The sequence below is a fragment of the Gobio gobio genome (genome assembly GCF_949357685.1).
Source record: "Gobio gobio genome assembly, chromosome: 5".
Classification (NCBI taxonomy): domain Eukaryota; kingdom Metazoa; phylum Chordata; class Actinopteri; order Cypriniformes; family Gobionidae; genus Gobio; species Gobio gobio.
Genome location: NC_137101.1, coordinates 12061153 through 12086669, shown reverse-complemented (window position 1 = coordinate 12086669; position 25517 = coordinate 12061153).

Genomic DNA, 25517 nt, shown 5'->3' with positions numbered 1-25517 from the left:
GGAATCAATTGTTGCTACCTTTATAAAGCACTTAAGAGCGGTAGGCTGCATAAACTGCTTAGGCTAGTCTAGTCTAGAACAGTTTTTTCTTCTTCAAGCATGGTCCCAAGTATTTTAAAGTCAATTACATGGTCTCATTTTAATCGGTCAAACTAGCTCTTAAGAAACAGTCTTAAAGGCCCACTGAAATGCCTTGAAACGCGCAACATTATTCAATGTGTTGACGTAATTTCCACTGAAATGGGAAGACAGGCCAGGACATATTGAACAGCTAGCCAATAGCGTTTAGTTTATATCACATCTGGGCCAAAGCTGCTGGGCTCAGTAAAGCAACAGTTTTCTCCTAATCTCTAACCGTTTCCCCTCCATATCATTTTAAAATATAGCATACTGTGCAGAATTCAAATGGGTTCGAATCTGTTCGTTTTCTGGTCTGCGCCGGCTTGCACATATGATCCGCTCTGTGCTATCGTGTCTCTGGACCAGAGCAGACTGTTTGTGTGACGCTAACGTGAAACCAGGCTTCATTCGCCCCAATGGAATCGGAATCTGAATCGTTCCCTATCCCCTATATAGTGCACTATGTGCCACTCACCATGTCAAAAGTAGTAAATGTGTGAACATGTGACTGTTTTTAGCCACAGCTTCAGCGTCTGTTTATAATGTAGGGGCAGAGGTGGAAAGTAACGAATTACATTTACTCGCGTTACTGTATTTGAGTAGTTTTTCTGTGTACTTCTACATTTTTAAGCAGTTTTAAAAATCTGTAATTTTACTTTTACTTAAGTATGTTTTGTTTTAAGTATTGTACTTCGCTACATTTTAAACCACATCCGTTACTGAGTAAAATAAATAAATAATACGAAAGTGCGGAAAAAGCAATCGGGAAACGACTGCATTGAATTGAAGGGCGGGTGAACGCGCAAAAATCACAAAAAGATGGAGACGGAAGACATGTCAGTGATGCAGATCCAGCTGAAAGCGAAATGCCGTCGTGAACCACTAGTTAGTTTGGGAATACTTTGAATATATAAATAATCAACGTGGTGTCCTAGAGGATAGGCTATCAAAGTTACAAAAAATTTTGATGCAAATGAGGAAACGCATAGAACATGTTCGGGAACATCCCTCTGTGTAGATAAAGTTATGTTTTTAACCTAAGGTGGAGTGATTTCTGTGATGCAGAGGGAATCCCGGAATCCAGTCATGACAATTAATTTACAGTATAACGCAGATATCACGTAAAACAAGCAAACTGATGGATGAATGAATACATCGACGGTAGAGCTGTTCAATAAATCAAATCGCGACATGGTCTGTGAATATTAAAGCAAAACACTTCTATATAAATAAATGATCTGCTTGTTCTGTCTCTGTGATGAGCAGCGCCGTTTTGTCTACTACATACTCAAGTACGCGATGCTTGTGGTGTTTTAATGTCTCACAAACCATATTTGGACATGAACACATGAACATTTTAAAAACCAGTCAAATACACTCTGAAACAGGTTTTCACAGAAGCAGCTCTTCACTAAAACCCATAAAAAAAAAACGTTTTTGAAAACCTCTTGAAATTCTGTTTTGCAGCACTTTGCCAAAAAATAAAAGGATAAAAGTTTGTTACATTTTATTTAATTACCACCGTATTTGTATAAAAATCATAAAAAGAAAAAATTCATAGGATTCTTAAACATTTTAATAAGTTAATGATAAAAATAAGTTGTTAATCTAATTCATAACCATTTATTGAATTTGGTTGATTAGACATGTTTTATTGAAATTTTAATAAACAAAACAAATGGTTTCAAGTTTTTTATAATAAAGCATTTGTTCAACAAAAAAAAAAAACAGTTTTTATTCATTTAATGCCAATTTAACTGGTGATAATAATAACCATAATTTAATAATACAGTTCATTTATTAAATAATTGTTTAATACCGTGATGCTGTGAAACTCTGATGTTTTCATATTGTGAAAATATCATTCTACCACAACCCTACACAGGAGATTCCCCACCCCTGCTGTTAAAAAAGTAACTCAGTAACTTTTACTCTGAGTACATTTTAAATGAACTACTTTTTACTTTTACTTAAGTAAATTTTTAGACCGGTGCTTTTACTTGTACTTAAGTAAAATTTAATCGAAGTAATAGTACTTTTACTTGAGTAGAATATTTTGTTACTCTTTCCACCTCTGTGTAGGGGGCGGGACATTTTAGATTCTAGAGAGCATTTGATTGGACAAAAAATCTGATGAGAAGCTGAAGTGCAGCATGATGTCATCCAAATCATTGATTCATATTGGTGGAAGTGAGAGACTAAGTTTTGAATGCTTATATCTTCTAAATATGAATTGTGTCATTGTTTTGGAGCACACTAGCTTATAGATAACAATAAGGCTAACAGATTCACACTAAAAGCCGATAAACTTGAAACACATAGAGAAGCTACGGTGGCCGAAACAGGACAAAGATGTCGTCTGAGACAGCACACAGTAACTAGCGCTCTGTAGAGAAGTTTGTCCGTTTAGGGCTACTGTAGAAACATGGCGGCACAAAATGTTGACTTCACTGTAAGGGGACCTGCTGTATGTAGATAGAATTGGCTCATTCTAAGGTAATAAAAACATTACGGTTCATTATGTTTTTATACACTACTGAAAACATAGTTATATATAATATATATATATTGCATTTCTGTCAATAGATCCTCCTAAATATTACACAGTGAAGTTTAAGATGGGTTTTGGTCGATCAAATCACACATGGACGACGCTAAATACAGGTCTAAAATGTTTTGAGCTTTTCCACTTTTGACCTCATCCAGTACCTCACGCGTAAACATTATGGGATTTAAACTTTGTTGGCTGGAGACCCACGTTTGGCGTGGTCTTGCGGATGTCAGAGCAAAAACGAAAGCTGTACGCTGTGTGTTTTACATCGTCTTCGGGCACGTTCATATGTAAATTGCAAAATCGAAAGATCTGAAAAAACAACCTACCCTTCGAAGAAATCAGGACAGAAGTGGTTGAAAGTGGACAAAAGAGACAGATTAAAACACCAGGTGTAAATGGGAAAGTGTCTCCCTCGTCTACGATCCGATCGACCAGAACACATCTTGATACCAGGTGTAAACAGGGCCAGAGGCTCCTGGTCTGCTGGTCTTAGCTGGTCTCCCATTCTGGGCAAGCTGGTTTTAAAGTGGTTTAGCTGGGTGGACTGCTTGGCCAGCTAAAAAGGGTCCTAAAGCCAGCAACCAGAATAATCTGACTGCTGAGACCAAATGAGACCAGCAAAACATAAACTAGTTTAAGAGTTATTTGTTTGTTTGTGTGTTTGTCAGGGTGAAGGGCACACTACAAGACAAAAGCATGTGGTCTCAAAGTTAGATTCAAACAAGTTTGAAAGTTATCAGTGTTTGCGACAAATCAGTTCGTTTTATTGCATTTGGTGCTTGGTGATTGTTAAATCTGGGCCGAAGGGAACAAGAAGAAATTCAATATCACACGATTAAATGAATTAATTACATCATCAAATAGAGATGAGAGCTTGGCAATAATCTTCCATATTGTATCATAATAACAGAATCGCGACGGTCAAATCCAGCCTCTCAGAGGAAGAAGTTGCTGACACATCATCGGTCTCTATTACTGAGGCCTGAATGCGTATCCCTCTGCAGGACAAACCATCATCACCATCATCACCTACATCTGGCTCTCTGCCCACCACCCGAGGGGGGGAGAACAATACACCGCATGAGTTTATGACTCCCCATTTGTAACAGACTTCCTCTGTTGTCACTCCTCGTTATGCAAGCCGTTTCCTCACCTGCGGACATTCCGTCCATTTGGTTTCATTATGAAAGGAGGTTTATCAGCTTGCAGCCCTATTTTCACTGTTTAATGGCTTGGAAAACCAGACACACACACACACACTCCCACTGGAGGATAAGATGAAACAATCATTTTGCCGACGATCATTCTGTTATCCCATTTGCTTTCCATCACACTATTCAGGCTCAGGTAAAAGACAGCGGGGAATCATTTATGCCTTTGTTGATTTATGGTTGGTGCTAATACATAATGCAGTAATATTCAAAGGCAAGAGTTCAAAACACCACAGGCCTGGACTAGATGGACAATATGTCGTTTAATTATATAAACTCATTCATGCTGCACAGATCGTTATCTTTTGCATTAATGTTCTGTCACAGGATAAGCCACAGTGTCCCTGTGTTGTTACGTTACAAAACAAAAAAAAGAAGAAAAGAAACTGAAACCAATAATAAAAAATATTAATACAAATATTAGTAAATCAACAGATAAGTAATCAAACAACAACAAATATTATTTTCATTATTATTATCATCATTAAATCGGTCCATAATAATACAATTTATAATAGAAATATATCGTATCATCCATCTTATCATTTCATATATCATCCGTCCATCCATCGTATACATTCATCCATCCATCATATCATTCATCCTATCCTATCCTATCCTATCCTATCCTATCCTATCCTATCCTATCCTATCCTATCCTATCCTATCCTATCCTATCCTATCCTATCCTATCGTATCGTATCGTATCGTATCGTATCGTATCGTATCATATCATATCATATCATATCATATCATATCATATCATATCATATATCATATCATATCATATCATATCATATCATATCATATCATATCATATCATATCATATCATATCATATCATATCATATCATATCATATCATATCATATCATATCATATATCATATCCATCCGTCCGTCCGTCCGTCCGTCCGTCCGTCCGTCCGTCCGTCCGTCCTGTCCTGTCCTGTCCTGCCCTGCCCTGCCCTGTCCTGTCCTGTCCTGTCCTGCCCTGCCCTGCCCTGCCCTGTCCTGTCCTGTCCTGTCCTGTCCTGTCCTGTCCTATCCTATCCTATCCTATCCTATCCTATCCTATCAATCGTATCGTATCGTATCGTATCGTATCGTATCGTATCATATCATATCATATCATATCATATATATCATATCATATATCATATCATATCATATATCATATCATATATCATATCATATCATATATCATATCCATCCATCCGTCCGTCCGTCCGTCCGTCCGTCCGTCCGTCCGTCCGTCCGTCCTGTCCTGTCCTGTCCTGTCCTGTCCTGTCCTGTCCTGCCCTGCCCTGCCCTGCCCTGCCCTGTCCTTTCCTGTCCTGTCCTGTCCTATCCTATCCTATCCTATCCTATCCTATCCTATCATATCATATCATATCATATCATATCAAATCCTATCCTATCCTATCCTATCCTATCCTATCATATCATATCATATCATATCATATCATATCATATCATATCATATCATATCATATCATATCCATCCATCCTATCCTATCCTATCCTATCCTATCCTATCCTATCCTATCATATCATATCATATCATCATATCATATCATATCATATCATATCATATCATATCAATCATATCATATATCATATATCATATATCATATAATCCATCCACCCATCCACCCATTGCTATCTGTATTCTGTTTATCTGTCTATCTCTTTAACTTACAACATCAATGCACTTGTACAAGCACATTTGATGTTCGTCTTGTACTCATCTCTTGCTATCTCTTCCCCATCTCTCTTCAAAAGCAAACGAATGGAGAGTAAATCAACAGAGACAAGCAGCACAGCACAATTCACCAATCCCGCGAGTACCCAGATCAAAAACACTGTGTGTAATCACAGAAAAACACACGTCATTCTCAAATGAGCAATCAGCAAGTGCCTTTCCATCTCAAAATCTTAATGACGAACAAGGATATTACATATTTATACAAGAGAAGAGCACGTAAGAATTTATTCACAGCTTAAGCCAATAAACAGTCCCATCACACTGTAGTTAGAGGGGAAACACTCGGCTTTTCATCCCTCCTGATGTTACAGTGAGACGATCATTGCTTTGATTTTCTGATTACGATGCCTAAAAGCAGAAAGAAGTCTTTTTGAATTAGAGTTTGACATTAAAAAATGTCAAGGCTGTGAAAGAGCACCACAAAGGCAAGAAAAAACACTGTAAATATGCCACGGGCTATGGAGGCGCAGCAGTATCGCACATTTAATTACAATGAACATTTGTGTGTACTTCAAACGCAAGCCGTTTCGCCTGCAATTATCTGCCAGCTAGTTTCAGGCCAACGCTGCTCAATTTGACGAGATCACAGTTTTACGCAAGCATTTGCTTTAGCCAAAACAAAAAAAAAGAGAGTAAGGAAAGCAGCCATCTCAAATTAGCATTCATTAAATACTTTTGGTACTGATATTCTTCTGTTCCTTGAATATTATTGACACATCCCGTCATTTTCTCTGTTTTCTGCTAAGCGATGAATCAATGTTTGAGAGTCGTGACCTTCTTCAAATCAGTTTTACTGGTTTCCTTTTTCAGCTTTCCTTTGTTCTTTCATGCTTTCTCTCTTCATTTCATCTCCCACTCTGTGATAGGCACACTAGGGAGGCACTGATTTGGCTGCAATGATTTTGTAAGGGTTGGGGAAATGCTGGGTTCTGGTCCATGGCCTGGCTCCCAGAGCTAGAGCTCTTGCCTTACACCTGCAGGCCCAGGCGGAAAACCTGCCCACCTAGTGGCTTTGTGGGCCATTTCCTGTTGTCGAAACAGGCTGGGGGAAGACATTAGCTTCTACCCGTGGTGAACTTTTAATTCAGTACAGCTCACCGCAGACAGCTCCCATCTAGTGCAGAAATAAGCCAAAAACATTGATCTTACAGAACTGTTGCCTGCAGACAAATCGGGGGTGGTGATGGGGATTGGAATGGATATTGAGATGGTGAGGGGGGGATCTGGGATTGGGATTGAGATGGGAATGGGGATTGAGATGGTGAGGGGTGATCTGGGATTTGGGATGGGGATTGAGATGGGAATGGGGATTGAGATGGGGATTGGGATTGGGGATGGGGAATTGGAGATGAAATGCATAAAACAAAATTAACTGGTTGCTTTACATTTAGAAAGTCTCTTTGTGGCGGTTCTTCGATGGTATAAAACATGAGCCAAAAACATTGAGCTTACAGAACTGTTGACTGCAGACAAATCGTGGGTGGGGATGGGGATTGGAATGGATATCGAGATGGTGAGGGGGGATAGGAGTCGGGGATCTGGGATTGAGATGGGAATGGTGATTGAGATGGATTGGGGATTGGGTTTTGGGGATGAGGATTGTGGATGAGGATTGGGGATGGGGAATTGGGGATGGGGATTGGAGATGGGGAATTGGGGATGAAATGCATAAAACAAAATTAACTGTTTGCTTTCCATTTAGAAGGTCTCTTTGTGGCGGTTATTGGATGGTATAAAAATGCAATATGAAGTTTCAATTTCAGTTCCTGTTTCCTGTCCTGTGAGCCATTTTTGTAGTCCTTTGTAGTTTTTGATTAGTTCTGTGATTATTCCCAAGTGAGTCTTGTTTGCCTTTTAATATTTGTGTATTTAAACCCCAGTGTTTCTTGCGTTCTTTGTCGAGCCTTGTCCTATACAGATGTATGTTTTGTGCTGCTCATTCTGTTCCCTGATTCTCTGGTCTCTGTTGTGGTCTATGTTGTTATAAAACTCTTTGTGCGTATGAATCCGGCTCTCCTTTGTTTTTGAGTTTACCCTTTGTTACAGAACCTTTTCATTGTACAATTGTGTCTTTAAAGTTGAAAAAAAGTTCACTAGATTATTAAAATATTCCTTGCACCAAGATTTTTTTTTTTTTTTTTTTAAGAACTGATCACTGAAAATTACTTTGGAGAATCCAAAAATGTTTCTTCTATGGCACTGCTGTGAAAACCCCCTTTTGTAACCTTTATTTTGAAGAGTACAGTCAAAAGTCTGGCTGCGTGAGACTAGCTTGTCAATCCAAAAGAGAAAAAACCTGACATGACCTGACATTATACAAAAGCATTTACCACAGAATATCCTGACTGACCAATCAGAATCAAGAGCACCACATGAAAAAACCCTCCATAAATGCCTTTGTCAGTCTGTATACATCATGCAATTTGCTCTCACTTTCACATACCCGGACACACTCGCAAACGCTTTAAGATGCATGTGCGCACACTTCATAGCCACCTAGCTTAGCAGCAAAGCACAAACACAGCCGCTGGCTGAGTCTCACATCTTAGCAATGCTCTCTAGTGTGCAAGCCTGGATCCTTTCTCAGAGTGCCCAGCCAGGCTATGATACGGTTGGCATGCAAAAGATAGCTCTCTCCCCACAGGCTGAGGCTGACCTCTGTCAGAATATAAAATAATGAAGCCAGATTGTGGGAAAAAAAAACGTGTTAGAGACAAAAATTAGAACAACCGCCGCATAAGCGCTGCTGCTCTCAGAGCAATGCCTCTACTGCTGTATGCATGCTGATGAGAGAGAGAAAGATCAAACTAACATTCAACAGACAAAAACATGCCTGGTGCATTAGGCTGTTTTCACACTGGGCTTGATAGCTGGATTCACACACTTGAATTTGAAGACAATCTGCTATAGAAAATTATATCTGTAAATAGGTAAGTAGGTAGGAAAGAAACTAAGTGGGTGGATAAATAAACAATATATTAGAATAAAATAAAATTATACTGTTGTTTTAACTTGGTTTGATTATTTGATGGTAAATTAAATAAATAAATTAAATTAAATACTGTTTTTCACTTCTTTCACTTGGTTTGCTTGATTGTTTTGACAGTTTTTATTACAACCCCAAATAAGAAAAAGTTGGGACAGTATGGAAAACGCAAATATAATAAAAAATAAGTGATTTCTAAATTTACTTTGACTTGTATTTCATTGCAGACAATATGAACACAAAATATTTCATGTTTTGTCTGGTCAACTTCATGTCATTTGTAAATATGCATCCTTTCCTGTCATTCAGACCTGCAACACATTTAAAAAAAAGTAGGGACAGGAGCAATTTAGGGCCAGTAATGAGGTAAAATGGTTAAATAATGATGTGATTTGAAACAGGTGATGTCAACAGGTGATTGTAATTATGATTTGGTACAAAAGCAGCATCCAAGAAAGGTCTAATCCTTTAGGAGCAAAGATGGGCAGAGGATCGCCAGTTTGCCAACAAATATGTGAACAATAAACTATATATATATATATATATATATATATATATATATATATATATATATAGTTTATTGTTCACATATTTGTTGGCAAACTGGCGATCCTCTGCCCATCTTTATATATATATATATATATATATAAAAAACAATACAATAAATACATAAACAAACAAATCAATTGTGTAACTTTTTTTCATCTGTCATCTGACTATCGTGGCCACTCTCCCATATAATGAAATGAATGAGAAATGGGTCATCAAGTTCCTAAAAAGCATCATAAATATAGTCTAGTTTACACTGCTTTTTCTGTCTCCATTCATAATTTTCATTATTTTGGTTGAACTTCTCCTTTAATTTAGAGTTTAAGGCAGCCTCAGATCACTACTGAAGCTAAAAGCAAAAGACAGACACTTATCCGCTCCTAAAATGTCAGATTTTATAACACGCTGATCAGCGCCCTTCACAGTTCGCTTGAGAGTTCAGAACGCTTGTTACAGCTCTCAAATGACACTAATGACAAATGAGAGCTGGTGGTGGAATTTTTTAATTTTCAAAATAGTCAGTCCCAATAAATTATATTCCGTGAGAAACATTCAACATTCTGACACTGCATGCTGCATCAGCAATGCTTAAAAACAACTCAAGATCTGCATAAATCTTTTCAAGCATTTTCTCCAACGAGTGTCTTCTAAACCCAACGTCAAGTTACAAAGCTCCAAGATATTCCATGCAGTTGGCTGTGAACGTACAGATCATCTGCAGTATAAAATGAACTAAAATTGTCACTGCGAATAAAGTGTAAATGTGACCCAGTGCCTCAAGCTCTCTCACAAGGAATATTCCTAGAACATCAACTCATGTGTGACCAACCTCAATAAATGACCATCTATGTAACTCAGCAATAGCACTTTCGGCGGTTTCAGAATAAGAACGCAGTGTGGAGGGTTGTGACCCAACAAACCATAAGGGTTAAACTTGTGTTTTGAAGAAGGGGAAATGGTCAAATCTATAGGTACACTATTTTGCCAAAAGTATTGGGTAGGGCTGCTTGATTTGGGGAAAACATCTAATTGCGATTATTCTGGTTAAAATTGCAATTTGCGATTTAAAATGCATTTTTTTTTTTTTTATGGCTAAATAAACATATTTAACAAAATAATAAACATTACTATTACAATAACATTTTCATTATTAAATTTAAAATAGTGTATTTAAGAATAAATATAATAATAATAATTTACAGAAAACTTATTTTACAAAAAAATTTATGACTAAAAATCATTAGAAAGGTCTAAGAATTTATTGTAAAAAAAAAAAATATATATATATATATATATATATAAATATATATATATATATATATATATATATATATATATATATATATATATATATATATATATATATATATATATATATTATATTATAAAAATCTGTGCTTTTTATCTTTGATATCAATTTCTTAATGTCTATGTCTTTAATGAGCCTCTTATGCATCCACTGTGGGGAAAAAAACTCTTGTACATTGAAAAAAAAAACCCATATGGATTGTCATATAAATTTATTTAGAGAGAAGTATTATTTTTTTACCCAACAGTTTCATTCATAAACTCCACATACGCCTCAGAGAAGTAATAATTTTCAGGAAATCCCTCGTGTGAAGCTAGCGCTGTATAGGCTGAAAAAAAAGAAGATAGAAACGTTTTGACTGATTAAACATGAAGAAAATAGACACAACTGCATGAAGATATGTGGTATTTGAGTTCTTGGTATTTTCATAATAATAAAGTATGCAATGCTGATTGACATTGACTTTATCGCTGTATAGAATACTATACAATAATGCATTGTCTGCCTCATTCTGTGATAAGAAGCCACATCAGCTCACAAACACTCGACTGATGATATGAAGTGAGTTAAAACGTATTTTGTTGGACAACAGGTTTATGAACGCTTCGCACTACTAGTTTGTGAAGATGTTTGACACATTTGCTTTTTCAAACTCAGATTATAAGCGACTCAAACTCGCAGTGCTTTCAAACGGAGCAGCGTTTACTCCTGATCACAGAGCAGCTCTTCACTGGCACGCTGGGCATACATTTATTTAAATAAAATCACAGCCTTTGAGCTTTCACAATCGCACATAAGCCAAATCGCGATTGCGGTTCGATTTCGATTAATCGTGCAGCCCTAGTATTGGGACACCCCTCCAAATCATTGAATTCAGGTGTTCCAATCAATTCCAAGGCCACATGTATTTATAAAATCTAGCACCAAGCATGCAGACTGCTTCTACAAACACAGCTTTCACATTTGTGAAAGAATGGGTCGCTCTCAGGAGCTCAGTGAATTCAAGCGTGGTCCCGTGATAGGTTGCCACCTGTGCAATAAGTCCATTCGTGAAATGTCCTCACTACTAAATATTCCACGGTCAACTGTTAGTGGTATTATAAAGTGGAATCAATTGGGAACAATAACAACTCAGCAACGAAGTGGTAGGCCACGTAAAATCACAGAGCGGGGTCAGCGCATGCTGAGTAGCACAGTGCATAGAAGTCGCCAACTTTTTTAATAGCTAAAGACCTCCAAACTTTGTGTGGCCTTCAGATGAGCTCAAGAACAGTGTGTAGAGAGCTTCATGGAATGAGTTTACATGGCAGAGCAGCTGCATCCAAGCCATACATCACCAAGTGCAATGCAAAGAGTCGGATGCAGTGGTGTAAAGCACGCCGCCACTGGGGACTCTTGAGCAGCGGAGAGGTGTTCTCTGGAGTGAAGAATCACGCTTCTCTGTCTGGCAATCCAATGGACAAGTCCGGGTTTGGCGGTTGCCAGGAGAACGGTACTTGTCTGACTGCATTGTGCCAAGTGTAACGTTTGGTAGACGGGGGATTATGGTGTGGGTTTGTTTTTCAGGGGTTGGGCTTGGCCCCTTAGTTCCAGTGAAAGGAACTCTTAATGCCAAGACATTTTGGACAATTTCATGCCCCCAACATGGCCCCTTCCTGTTCTAACATGACTGCACATCAATGCACAAAGCAAGATCCATAAAGACATGGATGAGTGAGTTTGGTGTGGAGGAACTTGACTGGCCTGCACAGAGTCCTAACCTCAACCCGATAGAACACCTTTGGGATGATTTAGAGCGGAGACTGGGGGCCAGGCCTTCTCGTCCAACATCAGTGCCTGACCTCACAAATACGCTTCTAGAAGAATGGTCAAAAATATAAACACACTCCCAAACCTTGTGGAAAGCCTTCCCAGAAGAGTTGAAGCTGTTATAGCTGCAAAGGGTGGGCCAACTCCATATTAAACCCTACAGATTAAGAATTGGATGTCATTAAAGTTCATGTGCTTGTAAAGACTGGCGTCCTAAAACTTTTTGGCAATATAGTGTATGTTTGTGCATTAAAAACAGCAACTTGCATACTGTCTATACAGGCATTCACCTTTATTCCGCTTTCAATTTATGAAATGTACAAACAGTACAAATGTAATTCCGCATAGGAAGAGAATAACATGCGCAGCCTGAACAGTCTGTGCTCCACCCTTCAGAGCGAGTATCAATTCCTTTTTGTCCAGGATATACAGAATTGCTGTTCAGGGGTGCAGAAATAGGGACACCGACACAAATCTCCAGTGTTGGGTCCCAGAGGCTGAGCAGATGGGCGTTTTATACCTGAGAGCAGTGAAGAGATTTATGTACACGAGAAAAGAAATGGAAACAGAGACTGTCACAGTAGTACAAACATTACATGGTTTGGTTGTGTGATTTTAGACAGGACAGCTCTCTTGCAGCTCTTGCCACAGGCAGCCTACTTTCCAACACACACCACCTGCCACACTTCGTACTGTGTGTGTGTATGGAAGGGGAAAGTCTGCTGGGAGAATGAGCATAGTTAAAATTGCATCCTCCCTGAATGCATTATGGTAGAACTGGAGCTTCTAAGGTCGACCTGAATAGGGCACATTTGGAAAATCACGATGAAGCATCTACAGATACCGATCCATCCGAGCATTGTCTGTCTTTACACCTGCTCTGACCTCTGAACTCAATCTGCAAGATCATCATTAACTACACGGCTGACTTCTCATTAATTAAATCCCACAAAGTCCATGACAGGACAAGGTTCAGCTAGTCTAGCCGCGGTGTCTCTGTGTAAGAGAGGCCATTTTTAGCACTAAAATGCTATTCTTAGCCATAGGTGTGTTAGTAGGTCACTCCACAGCCTGTGTGGATCTGATTGTGTACAGACACACAACAACAAACGACTAATGGCTCCAGACCCCACAACTCTGTAAATAGCAGCACCCATTAATAAGCGTACCAGCAGAAACAAGCATAGCTGCAATATTTATAAGAGAAAACACAAACTAATGGGCCGTTAATTATAAAATATGGAAAATATGGAACAGGACTTTAGAGAGGGGTCATGCGACACTTTTGCTCTGTTCCGAAACCTACTTAACTATCACATAGGCTTAATTGTAAGGGAAATTATACATAATTATATTTAATACTCTCGATAGATGGATGGATGGATGGATGGATGGATGGATGGACGGACGGACGGACGGACGGACGGGTGGATGGACGGGCGGGCGGACGGGCGGATGGACGGGCGGATGGACGGACGGACGGGCGGACGGACGGACAGACGGTTAGATTAACACTACTTATTTTAGACAAATTGTAGGGATATTATGCATAATTATAGGCTATATAATACTCTCAATGGATGGATGGATGAACACTACTTATTTTAGCCAAATTGTAAGGGAAATTATATGTCATTATATATATATACTCTTGATGGATGGATGGATGGATGGATGGATGGATGGATGGATGGATGGATGGATGGATGGATGGATGGATGGATGGATGGATGGACGGACGGATCGATGGACGGGCGGATGGGCGGACGGATGGATGGGCGGGTGGATGGACGGACAGGCGGATGGACGGACGGGCGGATGGACGGTCGGGCGGACAGACGGTTTAGATTCACGCTACTTATTTTAGACAAATTGTAGGGGATAATTATGCATAATTATAGGCTATATAATACTCTCAATGGATGGATGGATGAACACTACTTATTTTAGCCAAATTGTAAGGGAAATTATATATCATTATATATAATAATCTTGATGAATGGATGGATGGATGGATGGATGGATGGATGGATGGAATGGATGGATGGATGGATGGATGGATGGATGGATGGATGGAATGGATGGATGGATGGATGGATGGATGGATGGATGGATGGATGGAACTACTTATTTTAGCCATAATACGATAGATAGATATAGATTAGATAGATAGATAGATAGATAGATAGATAGATAGATAGATAGATAGATAGATAGATAGATAGATAGATAGAAGATAGATAGATAGATAGATAGATAGATAGATAGATAGATAGATAGATAGATAGATAGATAGATAGATAGATAGATAGATAGATAGATAGATAGATAGATAGATAGATAGATAGATAGATAACACGCACACACAACAGGTTTTCACACACTCAATATATATATATATTCATGACATTACATATGGAAAAAAAAAACGCCTCAAAAGATTAAACATCATAAACAAATGTTTAATTTCCCAGGGGATCCCCCTTCCTCATATTCTTTAGTATTGAGAACACACATGCCATACTAATGCAAGAACACTGTCTGCATTAACTCTGCAAGTTGTGATTTCCACAGAGAACTACTAACCAATAACACGTGAATTATAGACTTCCTTCGTCTGACTTTGTGAAGATCCTTCCAAAAAAAAAATATACATATAATAATAATAATGATCCTACATGTGTTCTTTGAAACTCATTCAAGTATCAAGTATCAAAATGAATGCATATAAATGTCAAAGTGAGGGGGAAATGTTTGTAAAGTTATGCAAGATTTTCCGTCTTCACATGAGTAAAAACATTAAAAAACAAGCAGTCAGAGAGAGATCAGTGCGTGCAGAGGTAATGAAAGAGAAATGCAGCATCATCTGGAGATATTTCACTCCATTAAATAAAGACCAAGCTAAATGTGACATCTATTATAAACTAATGGAGTTAAATTAAGTTGTTAAATGGTTGATCAAATTATATAAATATTGTTAGTGAATATAAAACAATAATGTGTTTTATAATACAAACTTTACACATTAGTGGAACATGACCTTGTATTACTATTATTGTTGATATCATAACTATTGTTCCATCTCTAGTTCTTGTTTGTTTTATTGGCTCTTGGAGGAATTGTGTGGCTCCTGAGGCACTGTCACAGGTTTGGGCTCATCATTTAAAGTCCTCCTGTTTGCTGACTCTTGTGTTTGTTTCATTACATGCAGACGCGCATGCTGATCGATACTGTCCCTCTAGACTCTGCTGTTCTCAGACTCGAGCTCTGTTATTTTGTGTCTGTATTATATAGTGATTTTATGTTTGGTCAACTTGTTTTGTTGAATCTACTTTTATTTAAATAAAATAAACTTAATAGCAGCCACAACTGAGGGAAATTAATTTGCGTAAAAAAAATATTAATAATGTTAACTAAATAAAATACTACCTTTCAAAAGTTATCTTTTATCAGAAATTACTTCTTTCATTCAGCAAGGATGCATTTAATTAATCAAAACGATAAAGACATCTATAATGTTACAAAAGATTTAAATTCAGATTTAGAATTTAGATTCCCTTGGGGGGGAAAGTCTCATGGTTTCCACAAAAATGTTAAGCATCACAACTCTTTTCAACATTGATTATAATTTGTGCTGTCAAATCGATTAATCGCATCCAAAATGAGAGTTTGGGTTAACAAAATATAATATTTGTATATAATATAAATTACATATATATACAGTATATATATGCAAATATTTCTTAAATACATGAATGTGTATTTATATATACATAATTATTATACACAGTACACAGTATATATAGTGTGTACACAGTATATTATGTAAACACAAACTTTCATTTCGGATGTGATTAATCGCGATTAATCGATTTGACTGCACTAATAATAATGAAAAAATGCTACTTAAGCAGGAAATATTACAATGATTTATGAAGGATCATGTGACACTGAAGACTGGAGTATGCTGAAAATGCAGCTTTACCATCTGAGGAATACATTACATTTTAAAATATATAATTTAACATTGTAAAAATATTTCACAATATTTTTTTTCACAATTTACTGTTTTTACTATAAATGCAGCGTTGGTGAGTATAAGAGACTTCTTTCAGAAACATTAAAAATCTTACCGACCAAACATTTGAATGGTAGTGTAGCAGTTTTAAAAAATTATTAATTTTAGTATTATTAAATTTAATTAAGGTACCTTTGGTAAATATGAACAAAGAAGCCTGTAAAAATAAATCTGCATTGTTAATCCTTTCGACCTTTTATAAAAAAGTTTTTTTTTTTTTTAATCACAAAAATCTAACCTTTCAATGAAGTAAAACTATTGAGATTTTCATGGATTTTCCTCTTGCAACTCCCTTTTGCCAAGACAACAACTTTTGCTGCTGCATCCCAATTCAGAGGCTGCATCCTTCGAAGGGTGCATTCAAAGGCCGATTGAGTCACTGCGGCGAGGAGAAGGCTGTCCCAATTCGAAGGCTCCTTCAAATGTGGCCTTCGTTTCCTGTTAAATGAAGGGTACAACAGATGGATCCTTTACGGCCTTGTCTACCCCAGAATTCATTGCGCACCAGTGACGACAGGATTTTTTTTGAGAGAGAGAGAGAGAGAGAGAGAGAGAGAGAGAGAGAGAGAGAGAGAGAGAGAGAGAGAGAGAGAGAGAGAGAGAGAGAGAGAGAGAGAGAGAGAGAGAGAGAGAGAGAGAGAGAGAGAGAGAGAGAGAGAGAGAGAGAGAGAGAGAGAGAGAGAGAGAGAGAGAGAGAGAGAGAAATTGCCAAATGACAGTTTTAAACATAAGTTTAAGGCTTTCTCAAATTCACTCTAAAAATGCTGGGTTATTTTAACCCAAATTTGGGTCAAATATGGACAAACCCAATCGTTGGGTTAAATTTTTACATTACATTTTTAATCCAAAGGTTGGGTTTGTCCATATTTGACCCAAATTTGGGTTAAAGCAACCCAGCAGCTTTTAGAGTGTATCTAATGATACAAATGTAAAAAAAAATTAAAGCGGTTTAAATGTTGACATATCTTACCAAGATGCGATTATATATCGTTTATAATCTTTATCATATACAGAAATGGACCATGGTGAACATATTTAGACGATTTGTGAACCCTGTTTTGTTTTCAGACACTTTCAAAAAAGTCCAGCACAAACATTACTGTCATTCATCAACGGCAGGTGTCACAGTTGCTAGGCGACAAGAACAGTCCTTCGTAGGCTAGGCCATCCCATTTAACAATGCTTAGTCAGACCTTTGCGGCCTTCTAAGGCGAGACGCAGCCTTTGAATTGGGACACAGCCTCAGGGTCTTCTCCTATAATGGCTGAAGAGTCTGTCCTGCATACAGAATCTCTCCAGATCCTTCAAGTCCATGTTGATACACTCACCTCTTCAGTTTTCTATAGGGTTCAGGTCAAGGAACTGGGATGGTCATGGCAGAAACTTAATTTTGTGCTCAGTGACATATTTTTTGTGCTGATTTTGATGTTTGTTTTGGATCGTTGTCATGATGGAAGATCCAACCACGGCCCATTATAAGATTTCAAGCAGAGGCCATCAAGTTTTGATTTTTTTTATCTGTTGGTAGAATCCATGATACCATGTATCTAAACAAGATGTCCAGGACCTCCAGCAGAAAAATAGACCCACAACATTAAAGATCCAGCGGTATATTTAATAGTACAAATGGGGTACCAAAAAGCTCTTTTATAGTTTCATCTGACCATTACAACCCAGTCCTGTTTGAAGTTCCAGCCGTGTCTGAAAACTGAATATGCTGGAGTTTTTGTTTTTTTTTTGGAGCGAGGAGGATTTTTCCTGAACCCCTCCCAAACAACTTGTGGTGATGTAGGTGCTGTTTGATATATATTTTTGAGGCTTTCTGACCTCAAGACTGAACTATTTTCTGCAATTCTCCAACTGTGATCCTTGTAGAGTCTTTTTCCACTCAAACTCTCTTCCTCGCCGTGCATTTGGACGATATACACACATCCTTTTCCAGGCAGATTGATAACATTTCCTGATTATTGGAACTTCTTAATTATTGTCAATTGGGAATTTTTAGCTATTTTTTTACAGCCACTTTCTATTTTGTGAAGCTCAACAATTTTTTACTCAGAATGTTTTTTTTTTTACCTGATGTGATTAAGGGAATTTGGCTTATGTGTTCTCTTATGTTTATACTGTGAAAAAATAAGTAATGGCTGGATAATTATGTGTTCCTAGTCAGTGCTAAAAACTGTAAATATGAAGGGGAATATAATTCAGATATATTTTACTCATAAGCATTTCTAGGGGTACCAATAATTGTGGCCAACGTGTGTTAGAGAAAAACATTCATTTCATAATGTGATTTCCCTTCCCACATTCATTAGTTTTACTTCAATGAGAGATTAGATTTTTGTGAAGATTAAACGGGTAAACAATACAAATATTTACCAAGAGTAGCAATATAATTCTGACCATGAATGTAAGATTAAATTTAAGGTTATATAAATATTACATAAAATGTATTCTGATATTTTCAGAAAGTTTGAATCTGGTACAGGAATAAAAATAAATCCTACATAAAGGCATTTAAAGAGTTGCAAAAATGAATGAGACTCGCATGGATAAAGTCCCCCCGTAGTCAATAATTGTATCCCTTAAAACTCTTTGATCACCAAAATTACATAGAATTTTCATTGAAAAATACTCTTCATGCCTTAAAATAGCTTGAATGTAACTCTACACCCTTGTCTCATTTAGCATACGCGGTTCTATGAATATGCAAATTAGCCCCGCCTCCACTCAGAGATCCACTCATTGACGATCACAAGTTGACGTGATTGGTTACACGGTAATTTGTGACGTCAGAAACACCAGCGATTTCAAACTGCATTTTTGATTTGTCTTTGGTTCACTGCAGTTTTAAGGAGAAAAAAACTCAGCAATGGTATTTTTAATGGTGCAATTAAAAACCCCACATAGACATATAAACAACATTAAAACCTAGATTTTCACCACAGGGGGACTTTAACGTTTCCAAGCCCTTCACAAAAAGGACAACAAGAAATAGGCCACATCCACACGAAGCCAAAGCTTTCCCTATCCGATTTTTTTTTCCCCTCAAGGAATATCTGCGTACACACGAAACCAGTGAACCCGACTCAAAACAATATAGTATACATGCCAGACTAGTATGTGGCGCTGTAATTCTGCGACAGAAATACGCAAAAAACGGAGAATAAGATTTCACCGTTTCACAAAATATACAGATTGGCTGTACACACGAAAATGCAAGGGTGTCCGTTTCAGATTTATCCACTCTGGGACCCGGTTTCAAAAAATACCGGTTTCAGGCTCCGAAAACGCCGGCTCCGTCTGGACAAAACGCTGATACAATACAACATTTTTACGTATACAGCTAAATGCGTCTCCATGGACGGGGCCATAGATATCTGTTTATTTTAATATAAGCCAATCCCTAGGACATAAATGTGAGACATAAATAAGAGTTTCTGAAAATTAGTCAGGAAATCACATTCAGGTACAACCCCTGGGAGGATCCAGGAGAGAGTTCTGTCTGTGTCATGAGCTGTGCTTTCTTAAATACAACCACTCTTTGGCCGTCCTCCAATGACCAGCATCACTCATCCACACAAACATACTAAACAACAACAGTGTGTAGTGGAGAAAAACAGGTAACTATGAAACAAATGAGCAGCGAGAGTGTAAAAAATAAATAGGGAGATAAGACTGGGAAAAGAGAAAGAATGAGATGAAAGTGTTGAGCTGCTTAGCTCTCAGTCGTTTTATGGCAACCGGTTTTAATGCTGCTGTGCTCTGGCAGAGATTGGTGAATGCGGCTCGCTTCCTGCACAGCAAACCAGAGTGTCCTGCAGAGTTCGTTATTCCACATTCATACATCAGCACAAACACCTGTTCACCCAATTCATTCGAGATTAAAACATTATTTATTTAGCAAAACAAGTCTGCCAAAAACATCCAGACTGCTAGAACGCAATCCAATTGTTACCTAAATAAATAAATGCCCGGATTACTGGGGAGAAAAAAAAATCACTGTTTCCATAAAAATATTAAGCACAACAGCCGTTTTCAACATTGATGTTTGGTGCTCAAGAAATGTGTCTTGAGCACCAAATCTACATATTAAAATAGATATTTATACATAGATATCTTTTTGGATATGTAGTAAGTTTTTGATGCTTTTTTTGTTTTCATAACCTTTAAAACCAATGTAAAATCGATTAGAAATCGAACATATAGAAGCCTGTGTTTATATAATATGAGTGTGTGTATTTATTATATTTATATGTTATATATATTTCAGTGTGTGTGTGCATGTCTATATATATATATACATACACACACATATACATATAAAGCATATATGTATAAATATATGTGTGTATACAGTCTACACACACACAGAAATTTATAGATTTTATATATTTATAAAATCGGAAATATGACCGATTTTACTTTCACTTTAGACATAACCGACTGTGTTTATGTTAACCTTGTGTGTGACAGTATTAGCGCAGTAAGACGACTACTTAGTCCAGTAATCACATGTTTGACAGGCGTTTAGTGCGCACGCTCGGAAAATCGCATGTTAAAACGGTGCAGAAGCACGCAAATTAAATGTTTAACCAGCAAGGCTTTAAAACGCATGCAAATAATGAACTTTCGTGATTGTGAATAACTATAGTGTTCTGTGAGTATAACTCTACCTCTAACGTGTGGTGTGAATGTATGTCGTGTTGTTCAGTATATTGGGATGGAGGCAAATGATAGAATGTGTAGAAAAAGAATTAATTAAATGCAAAACCGAAAAAAAAAAAAATACGCAATTCGACGGTTCAATATTATATTGAGAATTGTGGCATCCCTAATATACACATATTGTGTAAACACCAAATTCTATGTTATATGCGATTAATCGATTTTACAGCCCTACCAAAATATATCTTGCTTTTTCTCTAAATTATTTATTTACATATATATTTTTGTCCCTCTACTATACTGTAACATTGTTTCCCTGTTTACTCAAAATAACCTGACACTATTAAAGCATTGTTTTAGTAAACCTTAACATTCAGCTCTGGCTCCATTTAGATACCACCATTTTCCACCATCCAATCAGTTACTGGTGGATAAAAATAAAACGCAGCTTTATCTCTCATTGAAAATCCAGTCTATCAAATCAAAATGAGCTGCTAATGAGAATTTATGTTGGCTAATAATTTTAATATAGGTCCCACTCAGACTTTTGCTTTAAGCACACAGTATTCATGACAGGTAAAACAATACCAAGTTAAAGCTGCAAGCAGCAATGAAGGGGCCCCCAGAAAACAGTGAATAGTGGGCAACATGCATTTAACGGGTAAATATAGGACAAATAGTCACTTAGATGTGCCATTCTTCCTGCTTCCAGCAGGTGGCGCTTTGACTATAACTGAATATTGCCACGTAGATGTCTTCAGGTCAGGAATCTTATCAAACATGTGAAGTTTGGGAAATATCGGACATTGCATGCCCAAGTTACAACAACTTCTTGTTTCATTACAAAACATTGAACATTGTCAGGCCACAACGGACACGCCCTTCAGTTAAAACTCAAGACCTTCGCTATTTAACATCGCACAGGCCTTAAGATAACACCTACCAAATTTGATGATGATCCGATTAAAACTGTAGAGAAAATTAAAAATATCTCACTTCATGTTGGTTTTCAGATTTTGCTCCCTATTTTGAAGGTATTGGGCTGTTACATGTGTCTACTGAATTTCATAACTGTACGTGAAACGTAGCGTGAATGGCACTTAATTGAAATGTTGTAGGTGGCGCTATTGAGCCATTTTGCCACACCTAATTCTGAGACCCATATCAGACGTACATTTTCACCACTTCTGACACGTGTGCAAAGTTTTATGAGTATTCGAGCATGTTTAGGCCCTCAAAAATGCGATTAATTTCAGAGAAGAGTAATAGACTTATGAGCAATTCCAATCGGGCCCTTACACTATCGGTGCTCTGGCCCTAATAAAAGAGAAAACTACCAAGTATTAATATTGATAGCATTACTTTGAGGAGTGTTCTTATGAGACGCAGCAGGCTAATATTTTTCCACGAGATTAAAATGCCCCCAAAACAATGGAGTTATAGAGGAAAATGTGGAAAAACATTACAATTGTTCCTGGTCTCCCCTACTTCTACACTCTTTGCCAATCATATTCAAGCTGAGGAATCTATTCGAGGAACAATGCATTTCATCTAGAACTTGTTGACCCTTCTGGGTTTGCAATAAAGAGCATTTTCAGGCTGTGATTTAGCTGTTTTCAGCCCTCCATTTCTCTCTGTCTGTTCCGCCTTTGCCCTCTGAGACGTTGATGAAACGCCGATGAAAGGTTTCTAAAATGATTTGGATTGATTTGCTCTCTTCCATTGAAAGTCATCATTTATCATTCACTCTTCACCGAAGCACTGAACCAGCGGTCAGAGCCGACGACCGATCTTCCCCCAGAGAATGACAGTTCTCTCCTGCAGGACATCTGCTCATGATCTGTAAATGATTACAACACAATGCCTCCTAAAAGGATGTGACACATTTCTAAGCACTGATTTGACTGAGGTCATATACTTTGTTTTTTAATGATCGTTTTCCATCCTCTCGCCGATTGATACAATTAAACAGGCCATTTTTTTCAAAAGCATCTTTATGACTTGGGTATGGTTTGTGCATCCTTCAATAAAATTCAATAAATTACATTGTGACAGATTCATGAAACAATTTGCACTGAAATATACTGAAGAAAGATCAGATAGAAATGATTCAGGGAAATTAAACTTCAACAGCGGCTCATTTATCATTCTTTAGAATAAAATGCAGAGCTGTAGGTGCTACAGCATAAACATTTCACAGTTTTAGTGTTTAGAAACACTACACCACAACAAGTTTCAGATCACCTAATTTTCAGAATGAGCCTTTGGCAGCTTAAGGTCTGAAGCACATGGTGCAGGTGCCCTTAGGGCGTGTCCGAATCCACTTTTGCTAGTTTAACAACAGAAAAAACAGTCAGTGCGCCAGGCATATGGTCCAAAAGGATTGTACCTAGTCTCTTAATGATTCATGGGTGTGTTTTAGGCGTAACGTGCAATAACCAATGAGAGTCATATCTCCCATTCCCTTTAAAAGCCAGTTGCGCTTGCACCATGGTGGAATCGCTATTAAAGGGTTAGTTCACCCAAAAATGAAAATTATGTCATTAATTACTCACCCTCATGTCGTTCGACACCCGTAAGACCTCCGTTCATCTTCGGAACACAAATTAAGATATTTTTGTTGAAAGCTGATGGCTGAGAAAGGCTTCAGACAGGCCTCCATTGGCATTCAGTACATTTACACTCCCAAGACCCATAAAAGGCACTTAAAACGTCGTTACAAAGTCCATCTCACCACAGTGGCTCAACTATAATTTTACGATGCGACGACAATAGTTTTTGTGCGCAAAAAAAAATCAAAATAACACCTTTATCCAACTAGTTCTTGTCTTCCGTGTCTCGCATGCGCGAGAATATGACGCAGATCCGGCGTTCGGACACATGACCCAGAAGCGATTTGTTTACAAGCAGAGGAAGACGCGTGTATCTAAGCTGTTGAATTCTACATTGATCGTGCTTTAGGTCTCGGCGTAGTGCTCAAAATGGGGTTAAAGTGTGCATTCCATGGGTTCCCGAACCCGGGCGCTACGTCATATTCTCGCGCATGCATCGTGGAAGCACACATGGAAGACAAGAAGAGGTTGAATAAAGTCGTTATTTAGATTTTTTTTTGCGCACAAAAACTATTGTCGTCGCATCGTAAAATTATTGTAGAGTCACTGTGGTGAGATGGACTTTGTAACGACGTTTTAAGTGCCTTTTATGGGTCTTGGGATTGTAAATGTACTGAATGCCAATGGAGGCCTATCTGAAGCCTTTCTCAGCCATCAGCTTTCAACAAAAATATCTTCATTTGTGTTCCGAAGATGAACGAATGTCTTACGGGTGTCGAACGACATGAGGGTGAGTAATTAATGACAGAATTTTCATTTTTGGGTGAACTAACCCTTTAACATGGCGGGATTTGCGAGCGGAAAGATTGAACGCTTCTCCAGAGAGGATTTTTTTTATTTTTAATATTTAAAAATGTTTGTGTGCTGCTGTGCGTCCCTGTGTGTGTAATAAGCAGAGTGTACGCGCATTGTGCACCCGCATATAGGCGCATATTATTAACATACCCTTTAAAGGGTAACTTCACTGATTTAGCATTAAGCTTTGTATTTAAACTGGGTCATTTATGCAGTATAAATGTGAAATTATTTTTGAATTTGGTGCCTTCAGGAATGAGAAAAGACAGAAAATGTATTTTTGTCTCATTTGGATGAAAGACAACAACTCCCAGAATGCACTTGCTTCGCTGCCCTACGAGGCCACTCCATACACCGTCGTTTTAATCTTCAGTAATACAATCATTTCGTTCAGTTGTTAGAGAATAAACACTACAATTAAAAACTGAACGTGTCTTTTCAATAAAGTGTGAGTGAGCTGAACAAAAGTTACGGTACAGACCCAGCAGTGTCAGATTTCATTCCTCACGAAGAGCTGAGCAGAGCTGAGGTAAGCGCCAGCCTGGCACGTTTTCTGATCGCATGTGGAAGCTAAACTATCACAGGAATTCATACTCTGAATTCATTTTACTCTGCACCGCGCTCTGTTATTATGATTGTCCGTGCGGCCGTCTGTGTCTTACATTCTGTGCGCGAGATCTCTCCCTCATGGGTGGGTTGATAACATGCGGAAGAGCTCCATCTAGTGGCTGTAGTCTTTAGCCTCTGGCCAAAAAATCCTCAGATGACGCAAAATGACGATATTTGTGTCATCTGAGGAATTTTTCAAGAAATAAAATGCATAATTCTCTCGTCTCAGGGGGATATGAGGGGGGAAAGTACCATAATTTGAATATACTACCGGGTTTCTACTGATACAAAGCCTAATGCAAAGTCACTGAAGTTACCCTTTAAATAACACAAAAAATACTGCGCTATTGACTTTAGACCAGGTTTGTGTTGGTCAATGGCGCAGTCGTTTTCAGTTCCTCAAAATAGCAACACGTCAACAATGCACCTGAACACACCTTGTTTTCAGACCA